Source organism: Pinus tabuliformis, chromosome 3_1 (genome assembly GCF_031772625.1).
Source record: "Pinus tabuliformis cultivar Carrire ecotype Pingquan chromosome 3_1, CPIR1, whole genome shotgun sequence".
NCBI classification, from domain to species: domain Eukaryota; kingdom Viridiplantae; phylum Streptophyta; class Pinopsida; order Pinales; family Pinaceae; genus Pinus; species Pinus tabuliformis.
Window position 1 is genome coordinate 910,796,647 of NC_142301.1, and position 13,021 is coordinate 910,809,667.

Sequence of the window (13,021 nt, forward strand, 5' to 3'; positions counted from 1 at the left end):
AATGATTTGGTTCCAAATATAAAGTTGCCATTCGTACCTTTTGTGTGTTTTGCACATTATTGAGATCGAAGAACTGCTCCATCTGTAATATCCATGTGGCGGGATCCTTGCCATCAAACTTCCTCATTTCGATTTTTGGAATACGGTGGGTCTTCGATCCAACATTAGAGTCTATGGAATCATGATTAACATTTCTTTTGTTCACATCATGAGTTTCCTTTACAACCTTCTCACCATTAGTAAGTATTTCCTGTAGAAAATTTGTCAAATTTGTCTTCAATCTGCCATGTCTGTCTTCAAATCTATCCTCAAATCTGTCTTCAGATCATCCATCTTAGCTTCCATGCCCTTTATCTTAGATTCCATGCCATTTATCTTAGCATCTGTTAGCTTTTGTAAGCGTGACATTTGTTGCACTTGTTCTTGTAATTTTGATATATCATGTAGCATTTCTTCCTCTTCTTCATGATTCATGCTAGAGCTTTCAGGTTCCTTACTAGGTGTTTGCATTTTCTTTCCTCGAGGCATCAGTTACCGATAATAATGCTTTACTATGCCCTTTGAATTCCTTCAAACCAAGCTTATGCAAAAAAAAAAAAAAAAAAACTACACACCTTTTCTTACTTTGTAGAAGCCTGATATTGAGTCTGATGTATCTCTGTAATTTCGAATCATCCAGTTCTAAAATTGTGACCTGTAGTAGCCTTCTATGTCCTATTTCCAATGCTACTATTCTGATCCAAATTGGATTCTCCAAGAAAGAGTTATGCAGAATCTCCCGCAGTGACCTGATTATAGACTAGTTCAGTAGAGCGAACTTGTATGAAGTGCCACGTGTCACTGTTTCAACCTTTGACTCTAAAAAATATATAAAAGAAAACTAAAGTCCGTCCTCTTTCTGTACCTTCTCATGAAATTTCAATCCGATGCTCAGAAAGAAAGTTATGATGATTTTCCCCATGTCACCTGTTTTGAGTGTAATTCAAGAGTCTGCAAAAGACCAACTTCCTCAGATCATATCTCCGAAAATGTCGCGCTAAAAGCTCTGAAATTCGGATCCAAAGTTTAGCGGGATTTCTTCTCAATTGGGTTTTTCTTGCGACTTCTGAAACGTCACAGAAAAAAAGTTATAGCGAAAATGCCACGATGACCTGTTTGGAGCAGCGAAACCCTAGAATCCAAAGCTCTGATACCAAATGTTATGAAACCAGCTCAACAAAAGATAGAAAAGATAGATCAACGCCTTAGAATTCAGCCTCTTCGAGGGGGCAACCTCCTTTACATTACATAAATGAACAATTCTTGGATGATACAAATGACAAAACCTCCTTTCTATATATAGGAGTCTAAGGAGTCACAATATAATCCAGCCGACCTAACAATAATAATATAAAGCCACAAAAATAACAATAGAGGGATTCTATGGGCACATTAATAACAATATGGGGGCAATGGGGGCACAACAATATAAATAAGGGGTATAACTACAATAGTAATGGGGTAATCACTAGTATTATAGGGACCCAACATTTACTCATTGAAGATTTTGGGCTCCAGGTTTTCACAACTCATGGTTTTTCCCATGATATTCTTCTCTAATGTAGCCTATTTAAAGGTGTTCTTTGCTAATGTGAGACATTCATTGCAATAGAAGCTTTTAGCTAGATTAAACCCAATACTAATTTTCACCACAAATATCATAACCCTAAGCAATTTTCATATCCGATTTGGCAAAGAAAACCACTCAATAAAGGCACACTACATGAAGAATTTACAGCTTTGTGGATGCATGTTTCAAGGTATTACTTGGGAAAAACAACCTTGCTCACTCTTTTACATAGCCTTCAAATATTAGATTCTTCGAAGTTGTTTGGTATGTTATTCATTTTATTTCATATGTTTGAAATTTTACTCTTGAGTTTGTTTAGAAATATGAGCAACAAAAAAAAGAAAATCTCGCACATACAATCCTACATTTTGTTTATATCAAATGATAACATTAAAAATAAAATTAAACCAGTGATAGTTAATATCCTCTAGTCTTGCAAAGACAGAGGTATATATTCTTATTGGGTTTTATGATATAACAAAGGAGCTTATTTGGTTTTACTACCTAACAACAAAGATTCAAGTATATTTTCTTAACTACCAACCTTATATTATATCAAACCAACCTAGATCCACGTTAACTCCAGATCTATTAAGCATTGAGAGGGATCAAGTTTCTCGAGGTGCAGACATTTTCTCATGTTTGGCACTAAAAAAGGAAGTTTGCACCATGAAAGATTTGATCCATCTAAACATTTGATAGATTTAGAGTTAAGATGAATCTAGACTGGTTTTAAAACAAGATAAAAAGCCTTTAGTTAATTAGATGGTCTATCAAAATTTTCTTAAGTGTTTGATTTTTTATTATTATTAAAGATTATTAATGAATTATAAATTTTTAAAAAGTTTAAAAAGATGTTAATTTCTTGTATTTCTACTTTTCATTGCATCAAATATAAAAGATGATAATTTAGTTTATTTTCATCCCTACATATTTAACACATACCTATTTCCTTCTGTACTTGTATTTATAAAATTATTTCAAAATTAATAACAATGGGATTGAAGAATTATTGTTTGATATAGTGAAGAGTGAGTTTGGTTTATTGATACATAATAGCCTAGAAAGGTTTTTACTCAGTAAAAATCAAAAATATGTTTTCTTTGATAATGAGTTAGACAATAACTTAGTTTATTTTCATCGCTACATATTTAGCACATACCTATTTCTTTTTGTACTTGTATTTATAAAATTATTTCAAAATTGATAACATAAAAGATGATAATTTAGTTTATTTTCATCACTACATATTTAACACATATCTATTTCCTTTTGTACTTGTATTTATAAAATTATTTCAAAATTGATAAAAATGGGATTGAAGATTTATTGTTTGATATAGTGAAGAGTTTGGTTTATGTTAAAGAATCTAGGGCATTTAAGTTTAATAAGATTCTTCTCACGAAGATAACTATTTGTGAGGTATTTTTTACTTTTCTTATTAGCACAAATTTCTTGTGTTATTATCAGAGTGTGTTTTTCTTACTTCATCAAATAGTTATCAAAACAAAATGAGACAAGAACACAAGATGTTGGCTTTCTTCCAGGGTCAAAACCTCTCACTCTTTGAGAGGAAAACCCGCACAAAATTCTTCTTATAGAGATTCCAATTGACAAATACCAAGATCATGACCCTTGACCTATTTAGTCACTCCAAGACCAAGACACCAATCCTCTTCTTTTTCACCGTTGAGATCATCATCATTTTTGCACCACTGGGGCCATCACTAGTGCACTATCAAAATCTTCATTATTGCTACAACACCATTGTTGCACCTTCACCGAAGTATTCATCATAACAACTAGATCATTGTTACTGCACCATTGTTGCTCCTTCACTGATATCTTCACCTTTGTGACTATGTCTCCTTCAAGATCGAGATCATAACTATGCTAAGATCATGACTGCACCTTGAAGTATGTCAATATTGTGTGTGCTATATCGAGATCATAATTGAGATCTTGACTGCATCTGGAGGTATGCAAAGATAGAGTGTTCTCTCCCTACACCGAGATCATTCTTGTCACAATTATTCCAAGATTGTACCTCTGTGGTACCCATCCGAAAGTGTCTCACTTTTTTTTCCATCTGAAATTTCAAAGGTGTATATGCGAAGATCTCAGGCCTGTACCCATGCTAAAATCTTAGACTTTCTCTGTTGTACCCATCCGAAGTGACTTACTATTTTTCCATCTGAAATTGGAGGGACATATGTGAAGATATCACTATAATTATCACCAAGATTTCAAAGGTATGTCGAGATCCTAAACCTTCCCTTTTGTGCATACCCTAGCTAGGTATATATAGTTGTTTGTACTCCATATTTAGCTAGCATGAACCAACGAAGAGGTGTGTCATTTCAGGTGCGCCGACATGAGTGTATTTAATTCCTTTTGCAGGTTGACATTAAGATGATTGCGCTATTTGTTTGGAGGGATTTTCTAGACACTAGGTTGACTCATAAATATTTTACATATGTTAAAGAAGAGTTCTTCATGACATTGACTCTTGAATCAATAATAAATCCTAAGGCTCTCAATGAGAGTCACTAATAAATAAACCTCTTTCTCATGAAACTCATGCAGCAAGGCATACCAAAAAAAATTTATTTCTTTTATTTAATCATTTACAAGGATCATGTCATTATGAAGACTAAACGTAGTTACACTTTATTCAACAGTTTATTGATACATAGTAGCACAAAAAGGTTTTCACTCAATAAAAACCAAAAATATGTTTCCTTTGATAATGAAGCCATATATTTTAAATATCTCTATCATATTTGAGGATGATGATGTTATATCTAAGATTTAATGTTCAATTTATAAAATGGCTTATAAGTTATATTTCCTTTGTCTTTATAGTTCTTTTGATTAATGGATTATCCTTAACATTTTTCATATTGATAATCCATGGAAAATTTGATGATGCTACTTCATATTGGATATGATTTTTTTTTTTTAATGGAATGGATAACATTTATATTATAACAACTAGTCACATGACTATAACTATTTACATGCTTCAGTGATTTTCAAGTCTTGCAAAGTTGAGATTGAGCACAGAGCCTCAATCCAAATCCTCAAGCGAGTTTCCCATGACACAAAAATTTCAGTCCCTTCCCAAATAATTTTTCAAAAAAACCCCAATATGCAAACACATTTACATTCCATTTTTCACTATTTTTTTTTTGATTTAGTCCGACTTCTTACTTTTCTTGGTGATTTTTTTTTCCTTTTTTCCCAACTTGAGTCCAAATCGCACTTTTTACAAATTCCAGTGGGTCATTCTTCAGCAAGTTCACAATGATATTATTGAAATCTTCCTCATCCATCTGACATGTCCAAGAAGTTGCATTTTCAATGTTATTCCTTAGGTTTCCATTGGGGGTTTGTTTTCCACAAGGTTTTTCTTCTTTTCCACTTTCATTGTGTTTGGAGAATCCTTACTAGTGCTTGAAGGATTCACATTGGCATGCATTTTTTCATGCTTGGATTCTGTTGCCAAATATGCATTTATTTGGCCTTATCTACTTACTTCTTATCTTCTAATTCTTTCTTACCCTAAAGCTCTTCCTCTTTGTATATTGTATAGTAATCACCTTCTACGTCGTCCCACCATTTGGGCCTTTGGGATTTTTTCTCATATTTTCTATTCTAAGGATGATTTAGGTAGTTTTTAATTACATGCCCCATTTCAAGGAATGCTCTACACTGAAATGAAATATTCTCATGGTCGATCTTTTAGACCCAAACATATTTTGGTGCTGCAAGATTGATCTTCACTGGAAAACCCTCGTTGAAGTCCATCTCCACACATATTTGGGCATAAGTAGTCTTAAAAAAAAAAATAGTTTCAAGATAATGACAATAAAACTTTCCCAAAGTATTCCCAATAGAGGAAAGTGATGAAAGATTCCAAAAAAGAAAGGGAAGGTTCAGAAACCTTACCCAAACTAGGGTTGTGGAGATTGATATTGTTACTAGATCAAAAGAGGGAGTCCATGGCAACATGAAGACACCAAAATTACCTCAAAACCATGGCCTAGGTTTGCATATGGCTTTCTTGTCCTCTTTATTATAAAAAACCACAACAAAAAACCTCAAGCCATAGGGTAAATGTTCAGTTCATCCATCAAAAGGGGCTTCCATGTCTCATAGATCCATTTATGAAGATCAACTAGTTGTGGCAAGAACCCATTAAACCTATAAACCAAGTCATCCTATGAAAAGTATTTTTCATAATAGAAAGTTTCCTCATCCACAAGAACATTAAAAGAAGGAATTTCTTGAACCACCATAATACCATAACCAAAATTTCAGCATGGAATTGTATGGAACCAAATGAGGTCTAGCTTGATCGGAAGCCATACGTACAAAAGAAACTATATTTTTCACCAACTCACAAGAATGCACAGTTGAAGGAACTACAGTTGAAAAATGCAGCAAGAAAGCCTCTATTTGATTTTGCCTTGGTCAAATTGAGAAAATTCAAATTTCCACATCAATAGACAACTTGGGTGTAATTAACCTTTTTAACATGGTTTGTGTCACTTAGTTTACTCAGTAAATTTGACTTAGAGGAGTTGGAGTTCAGTTAAGCATGTGTGATTACTAATTTGTAGCAATCAAGGTCAGTTATTTCAAGTTGTTTTCAGTTAAACTAGTTCTAACTATTGGAGGAACTAGTGGAATGTCAGTTGTGTAGTGGGACTTTAGTCTAACTCAGTGATCATCTAGTTAATTGATCAAACATCACAAAATATCTAGTGCATGCATAGAATTCAAGTTCCCCAGTTGTGGTGGAGATTCCAAGGTAGTGTAAAATCAATTGTAGACTAGTCTTGAGTGTACATGTGTTGCATGTAGTCAGATGATCAACATTGGGAATTGCGCAATAATTTTGGAGGAAATTCCTAAATAATAGGGGCCTAATTTCCTTAGGAATTGCACAAGGAAATTGGGGCTCAAGTAGAGGCAAAATTTGACTAATTTTGGTTCAGATCTTCTCAGTGACTAGAGAGATAGGTTATTCACTTGCATGTTGTGCTAATTTGAGCAAAGAAATTGTAATACATCTCTATTCATCAAATTCATGCAAACAGGAAAAGGGATTTTTAGCAGATTTCTTTCCCCTAGAAAAATACTATGTGCATGTGTGTTATTTATCATTCCATGTTTCTGATTGATTTTCTAAATTGTGAATTGAATTCTGCAAATCAAGAGTAGGTTTGTGTCTTGTGATTTTGATTAAAATTTCATGAGTAGTTGCAAATATACACTATAATTTTTACATGGTATTAGAGCATGATCACATTAGAACAAGAATTTTGAAGTTGTTTCTCTAGAGGATCGAATTTGCAGTTCAGTGTAGCAGTTTCTCTTCAAAGTTGGGAGAATTACCTTCAATGGGTTGAGACTTGAGTATGCCATGGAAGGCAGCTTGAATTTCATTGCATGGAAGGGTTGCACAGAGGCGATATTAGATGAAAATGGCTTGATAGAATACATCAAGATATATATTGTAAAATCATAGGCATATGATGCACAAAACCTAGGCCAATGGAAGAAATATGTAGCCAAAGCGAGGAGAGTAATCTTGGAGGGAGTACGAGATCACATTGTCTCAAATCGCCATTGGAAAAAAACTCCATTCACAATGTGGAAAGCACCGGTAGAATTGTTTGAGAATAGTAGTGACCACAGGAAGCTGGCACTCAAGGATAAACTTTGAAATATCAAGATGCAGAAGAATGACACTACCCCGCAGTATCTCAGTAGATTTACACAAGTTTGTGATAAACTTGGTGGGGTTGGTGTTAATGTTGCAGAAAGATGACTTAGTGACCCTAGCCCTTTTAGGCCTTCCCAAGAGTTAGCATAGCTACCAAGATTCAATGAATGGGTGGGAGAAAATATCAAATTAGGAATTCTTATGGTTCGATTTGGTACAGGAGGAACTAAGGAATATACCAGAGATGGAACTTCATCCAAGGATGAGGATGAAGAAAATGTTGCATTGGTTGGACAGGGAAAGAAGGAAAAAGGGAAGAAATCTCAAACCAAACCAAAATCTAGCCAAGGGGGCAAGAAGAAATATTTGTCCAAAATTAAATTCTTCAATTGTGATGAATTTGGGTACTATGCCATGAATGTCCACACAAAAGTTGAGCAAGAAGACCTTAGGAGGAGAAGTAATTGAAGCTTTCGATTCACAGTTCGAGATTTAATTCACCATTATCACATACATGGATAACACAATGATGGGGAGTATGTGGTACTTCAACTTAAGTGCATGATTCCACATGACAGGGTGTAGATTAGAGTTTTTCAATGACATGGAGGAGAAAGATTTCCATATGCACATCGAGTTGGGGGATGATGAAAGGTTCAATATGACTAATATTGGTACAATCGCCTTTCAAAGGGAGTTGGGCTCCCCTCTCAGACTTAAGGATGTCATGTTCGTTCCAGACCTAATGAAAAATCTCATCTCTGTTGTAGTTTTGGAAGACCATGGTTATGATGTGATCTTCATCAAAGGGAAAGCATTCCTGAGACACATAGCCATGGGACGGGTGAACCAAATCAAGTTTCATGTGAAGAACCTATATAATCTAGATGTGGAAGATTGTGTTGCATTAAGAAATAAGGCGGAGAAAGTGTAGAGCCGTGATGTCGGTGAACTTTAGGATAGAATAATTGGTCATTTGCATCATGATGCCTTGAATATTATGCAGCAAATAACCAATGGCCTCCATAAATGGGCACTTGAGAAGTGGGATATATGCAAACGATGTACCTTGGGGAAGTATGCAAAATACAAATTCCATGATCGAGGCAACAAAGAACATGCAATCTTGTAAAGGATCCACTCTGATGTCTATGGGCCTTTCTCGATAGCCTCCACTGTTAGGCACAAATATTCTGTCATTTTTATTGATTATTTCTCAAGGAAGTGTTGGATATTCTTCATGTATAAGAAAGACGAGACATTCTCCAAGTTTGTAGAATTGAAGGCACTAGTTGAGAAAGAAATCAATAAGAAGGTGAAGGATCTCAAGAGAAATAATGGAGGTGAGTATGTTTCAAATGAATTCAAAAATTTCTATGTGAAAGAAGGCATTTGAAGAGAGCTGATAGCACCCCACAACACACAACAGAATGGGGTGGATAAGAGAAATAACTAGATCATTACAGGAGTAGCGAGACCTATGTTACATGACCAAGGCCTACCTATACATCTGTGGGTTGAGGCATGCAACACAACAGTCTATTTACAGAACTGGAGTCCTCATCAGATTCTTGGTATGATTACACTGGCGGAGGCTTTCTTAGGGAGAAAGCCAGATGTGCCACACTTCAGGATTCTTGGAGCTTCTCTTTACTTCCATGTCTCCAAAGAATCAAGGAAGAAGCTTGAGTTGACAACAGAGTTGGGGGTATTTGTGGGTTACACAGAAATTACTCACAACTATTGTGTGTACTTACCTTCCATCAAAATGACAGTTGTGTGAAGGGATGTAAATTTTGATGAGTAGAAAGAGATGTGATGCTCTCTTGACAGGGAGCTTCAGATCCCACCAAAAGAGGAGCTTTTGGCTACAAAGGAGGAGACTCAAGAATTTGTGGAACAACCAAAAGTAGAGTAGCAGAGAGTGGATACATCCACTCAAGAAGAAACATCTAGAGAAGGTAAGGAAATATCCAAGGAAATTGATAGACTTGTGCAGGATGGAAGGGAGAATATGGGATCTCCTTCACATTTGCACAGGTAGAGGAGGTCACCTAATCAATACACTAGCTACATGGATCTAATGACTGAGTTTTTAGAGAATGAGCCATCCTATTTTGAGGAAGCAGTAGAGAAACTTGTATGGGTTGATGCAATGGTGGAGGAATACAAATCCATTGTAAATAGTAGTGTTTTGGAAACGGTCCCAAGATTGGCAGATAAATCAATTGTGAGTTCGAGATCGATCTTCAAGGTAAAGCATGTAATAGATGGAAGCATAGAGAAGTATAAGGCTAAATTTGTGGCCGAGGGGTACTCTCAAGTTGAGGGAATTTACTATGATGAGAAATTTTCTCATGCAGTAAGGTACTCATCCATTAGATCAATTCTTGCATTGGTTGTGCAGATGGAGTGGAAGGCCCACTATATGGATGTAAAGACAACATTTCTCAATGGGTTATTGAGGAGGAGGTGTACATCGAGAAACTAGAATTCTTTGATACATTTTATGGGGATTCTCATGTATGCAGACTCAAGCAGGCATTGTACGGTCTCAAACAAGCACCCCGTGATTGGTACATGAGGATCGACAACTATCTCACTAGTTTTGGCTTCACCAAAAGTGAAGCGTATGCAAACCTCTATCACATCTTGGTAGAAGGAAAAATTGCTTATGATTGTCTTATATGTTGATGATTTAATTTTAACTGGTGATGAGAAATTGATCAGATCTTGCAAAGAGGACCTTGCAAGGGAATTTGAAATGAAGGACATGGGTCTCATGCACTACTTCCTTACATTGGAAGTATCGCAAGGCGATGGGGAACTATTTGTGTATTAAGAAAAGTATGCAAATGAGATACTACAAATATTCTGCATGGAGAGTTGTAAACCCATGGAGACACCTCTAGCGACTAACTGGAGGAAGGAGGATGCCACTTCAGGTGAGGAAGTGGATGCTACCATTTATCGCAAGCTAGTGGGTTCATTGAGGTATCTTGTGAACATGTGACCAAATATGTGCTATGCAGTCGACCAGTTGAGCCAATCTATGGTTAGGCCAACCAAATTATATTGGAAGGAAACTAGGCATGTTTTACGGTACCTCAAAGGCACTACCTAGTTTGGATTATGGTACAGACGGAAAGAGGGATCAAATTTCTGTGGTTTCACAATGCATATTGGGTTGGGATTCCACCAAACTAAAAGAGTACATCAAGTGGAATTTTCAGTGTTGGTTCTGTTGTTGTTTCCTGGTACATTAGGAAGTAAAGATTTGTGGCACTGAGCTTGGTAGAAGCATAATATATGGTTGCAAGTCGAGTAGCATGTGAAGCAATATGCATGAGAAAGATATGTGTGGGACTATTTGGTCAGATGATGGATCCAACTATGATATATTGTGATAATAAGATTTGCATTAAGCTCTTTGAAAATCCAATATTGCACCATATAGATATCTGGTATTACCATTCATGGAACTGTGTTCAAAGGCGGACAATGTTGCTACAATACATTCCGACAGAGGAGTAAGTTGTTGACATTTTGACAAAGGCTTTGTCAAGAGGGAAGTTCGAGCTCCATAGTTGCAGGATAGGGGCAGTTGATAATCCCTTTCTTGCTGAGAGGGAGTGTTGAAAAATGCAATATGAAAGTCTCAATTTGATTTTTCCTTGGTCAAATTGAGAAAGTTTGAATTTCCACATCAGTAGACAACTTCGGTGCAGTTAACTTGTGTGACATGGCTTGTGTCACTCGGTTTACTTAGTAAATTTGAGTTAGAGGAGTTGGAGTTCAGTTAAGCATGTGTGATTGCTAATTTGTAGCAATCAAGGTCAGTTATTTCAAGTTGTTTTCAGTTAAACTAGTTCTAATTGTTGGACGAACTAGTGGAAGGTCAGTTGTTTAGTGGGACTTCAGTCTAACTCATTGATCATACAATTAACTGATCAATAAGCTCAAAATAGCTAGTGCATGTGGAGAATTCAAGTTCCCCAGCGGTGGTGGAGATTCCAAGGTAGTGTAACATCAGTGGTAGACTAGTCTTGAGTGTATAGGTGTTTCATGCAGTCAGATGATCAACCTTAGGAATTGCACAATCATTTTGGAGGAAATTCCTAAACCATAGGGGCCTAATTTCCTCAAGAATTGCCTAAGGAAATAGGGGCTAAAGTAGTGACAAAAATTGACAAAGTCTAGGTCAAAGCTTCTCAGTGATCAGAGAGGTAGGTTATTTACTTGTAGGTTGTGCTCAATTGAGCAAAAAAATTGTAATACAACTCTTTTCATTAAATTAATGCAAACATGCAAAGGGGTTTTTAGCAGATTGCTTTCCCCTAGAAAAATATTGTATGCATGTGTTATTTCTCATTGCATGTTTGTGATCGATGTTCTAAATTATGAATTGAATTTCGCACAACAGTAGAGTAGGTTTGTGTCTTGTGTTTTTGATTAAAATTTCATGAGTAATTGCAAATCTACATTATAATTTCTACAACTACAAAAGAGATTTGCAAAAAGAGCATGCAAACAAAGTAAAGAATTGTCAGCTAAAAAAAAACCTTAGCCGTTGCAAGGGTTTCCAAAGCTCCTTCCATAACTACGAAAAAAAACATGTATATTTTAACGTAATCTCAATAAAAATAAATTTTACAAATTAGACTTACATAATTTTCTTTTTGGTTGAAAGAATTTTGATTATTAAATCAATTTTCTCTTGAAATAAAATGATTAAGAAATTAATTTAAATTCAAACGAATTTTGACATGAAGTATTACATTGAAAATGAAAAAATAATGTTTAGTTAGTAGAATATTATTAAATTAAAAAATTAAATTAAAAATTGAATACATAATTAAAATGTAAAATTAAATCCAAAATTTATATATTTATTGTAAACCTAACCAATAAATAATGATATAAAAATGTTTTGAAACATTATATATATGATTGAATTAAAATTTAAACATTTAAATTTTATTATAATTTTTCTTTGTACATATAAATCTGAATAAAAAAATTATATTTTCTATAGGCTTATTTGCACTGCATAGAGTGATATTATCCATATTCATATTATAAAATAATCTTAAAAAAAATTATATCATCACGAAGACGTTTAAAAATTTAAATGATTAAAATAATCTTTAGATTTTTTTTATATCATCACGAAGACATTTAAAATTTAAATGATTAAAAAAATTATAGGCTTTTAAAAAAAAATTATATCTTCACGAAGACATTTAAACATTTAAATAATTAAAATAATCTTAAAAAATAATTATATCATCACGAAGGCATTTAAAAATTTAAATGATTAAAAACATTTGAGTGGCGTTTTTATTTAATTATTTTATTTAAAAAATAATTAAATTAAATTTATTTTTGTATTATTTACTAGTTTAGATTTATCTTAATTTCGGATCTATCAAAAGTTGAGAGGGACTAAATCTCTCGAGGTGTAAACTTTTTTTTTGAGTGTAAAAGTTGAGGAAAGGTTTGCATGTCGAGAGATTTGATCCCTCTCGATGCTTGGTAGATCTGGATTTAAGATAGATCTAGGTTGGTTTTTAAATATAATGATGATTTAGAAAAATATCCAACATTTTCAACTCTCATGATTGCCATAACCCTACAACTGACCCTAATCCTAATCAACCCTAACATTGAACTAATTG